The sequence below is a fragment of the Budorcas taxicolor genome, chromosome 13, assembly GCF_023091745.1.
Source record: "Budorcas taxicolor isolate Tak-1 chromosome 13, Takin1.1, whole genome shotgun sequence".
Taxonomy (NCBI): domain Eukaryota; kingdom Metazoa; phylum Chordata; class Mammalia; order Artiodactyla; family Bovidae; genus Budorcas; species Budorcas taxicolor.
The window spans coordinates 62054505-62057420 of NC_068922.1; positions in this window are offsets into that span (position 1 = coordinate 62054505).

Consider the following 2916-nt stretch of genomic DNA (forward strand, 5'->3'; position numbering starts at 1 on the left):
TTATAAAATTACTAGAAGGAAGTATAGGAATATATTGTCATAATCTTGGAACTAGGCAGGACCTTCCTTACAACACATGCAACTTAGAAGCTACAAAGGAAAAGACTGATTTGACTTTGCACATAAACTTTTCTAAAAAAAATAAAATACTTTGAATAATGTTAAAAGACAAATTTTTGGAAGAAAAGTTGTAGGATGACTGGAAGAGTGAGATTGGGAGAGGCATTTAGGGGAGGAAGTGGGGTGTCTCTGGGTTCACTTTTCATCAAACCTCAGTGTGGTGCTTTAATAACATTCTTACTAATAAGAATAATTTTCATAAAAACGGTGGGAGAATACCAGGTTGGATATGTGTGGCTCCCAGGTCCACTGAGTGCTGCGAGGGACAGAGAGTGTCAAGAGGATGCTGTGACCCCTTGAAGCCCCCTCTGACCATGGAGATCATCAAAGATCAGGCCCTGGGGCCGTGCGCTGGAGGGTCCCCAGAGGCTGGTGAGTCCCCAGGGGCTGGTGAGGAGCCTGGTTGATGGCCAGAGGGGCGGCTTCTGCAGCAGGACAGAGGCTTGTCCAGGGTGATCTCCCAGGAGACAAGTATGTTTCCGATTTACGTAACTTTGGGACCAGGCTGCCCCCATCTAGGACAGCGTCACCTTGTCCCCAAGGGCTGAGCCTCCTATCACCTGCCTGGAGCCAGAGGTTGACAGTGGTTGTTTACCCATCATTCACCCAGCACCTACTGTGTGCTATACTCTGTGCTGAGAGCTCCGTGGGAGGACCATGGTGTTTTTTCCATGGATACTCACAGTAGACACTGGCTTTAGCACTTCTGTCAGCTCTTAAGTAAATACCAGAACAGGTGGGACCCAGCTATGGCAAAGATTACACACAGAAACTATGAGTGACTGGTTTAGGGAACAGAAACAAAAGAAATTTACATCTGCCTTTCTAATAGTATACTGAGACGACACGCTATCAGAATTTATAGAATTTTCTTACAATGTTTTCAAAGTATCCCAGAGTCTCTCCTTTATGGGATTTAAGATATTTTATAACTTTTTTCAATTTTCAAAATCATAGTAATATATATAATATATAATATAATACTAACATATAATGTAATATATGATAATATATTACATATAATATATAAAAACATATACATTATATATAATGTAAAGTTTATCATCTTAACCTTTTCAAAGTATATAGTTCACTGGTATTAAATATATTTATAATATTGTTGCAACCATCACCAACATCCATCTTCATAGCTCTTTCCATGTAAAACTGAAGCTGTGTACCCATTTAACACTCACTCCCCATTATTCTCCCATACCTCAACTGCTGGCAACCCGTCTACTTTCTGCCTCTATGAATTTGACAGAAGAAGTATCTCATGTAAGTAGAATCATAGCATATTTGTCTTTTTGTGACTGGCTTATTTCATTTAGCATCATGTCCTGCAGGTCCATCCATGTTGCGGTATATTGCAGAACTCTTTTCTTTTTAAAGACTGAATGGTATCCCATTGTATGTATAGAACACATCTGGTTTTTCATCTGTTGATGAAAACTTTTGTTGCTTCCTGCTGTTACGAATAATGCTGCTATGAATATGGGTGTGCAAATACCTCTTTGAGACCCTGCTTTCAATTCTTTTTGGTAAATATCTGGAGTGGGATTGTTCAGTCAAATGGTGTTTCTATTTTAAATCTTTTTTTTTGGTAAAATGCCTTACTGTTTTCCACAGTGGCTCTACATAAATTCCCACTAGTAGTACACGAGTTCCAATTTCTCTATATCCTCATCCGCACTTTTATTTTTTATAATAGCCTAATGGGTGTGAAGTAGTATATCTCATTATAGATTTTTAAAAAGTCTTTTAAAAAAAGTGTTTATTTTGGCTGCATTGGGTCTTAGCTATGGCACACGGGATCTTCCCTTGTGGCACTCAGGCTTCTCTCTAGTTGTGGCACGCGGGCTCCAGAGTGCGTGGGCTCTGTATGTTGAGGAATATGGGCTTAGTTGCTCTACCTTAGTGCCCTGACCAAGGGTTGAACCCATGTCCCCTGCATTGGCAGGTGGATCCTTAACCACTGGACCACAGAGGAAATCCCCCATCGTAGTTTTGATTTGCATTTCCCTAATCATGAGTGATGTTGAATGAGTTGCCAATGTACTTATTGACCATTCGTATATCTTTCTCAGAGAAATATCTGTTCAAATGCTTCGACCATTTTTGAATTGAGTTTTTTTTTGTGTGTGTGTGGTTGAATTTTAGGAGTTCTCCATATATTCTGAATGTTAATCTCTTATCAGATATATGATTTGCAAATACTTTCTCCCATCCTGTGGGTTGCCTTTTTTACTTTGTTGATATTGTCTTTCAATGCACATGATGGACTAGAAATGTTCACACCTGGAAAAACAGAGGTCCAGAGAGGATGTGTGTTTTGTCTTACGTCACACTGAATCATCTGTGTGATGTTGAAACACTCTGTCATGGTCACAGGAAGGATTTATCATCTCCCACATCATCTGATACAACAGCCATGATCCTGTCTCTATTGTACAGATGGGGAAACTGAAAGGGCTGGGTCTTGCCCAGGGTCACACTTGGGTCAGTGGCAGAGCTTGACTTGAAACCAGAAGATGAGTCACATATGGGTGTCAGACAGCTTGGGGTTGAATCCTGGTGCTGCCATTTGCTAACTGTGACTTCTGGCAAGTCAGTTTTTTTGCCTGGAGACTTCATTGTCCCCATCTGTGAAATGGGCCTCATGAGGCTATTGTGAGGGTGCCTGGGTACCCAGGACAGGATTGATAATTGCTACACTGAATTTCAGACATCAAGTCCTAGGCCACTCTCACTTCTGGGGGCCAAAAGACACTTGGAATTGGGCGTGAAGAATAAACT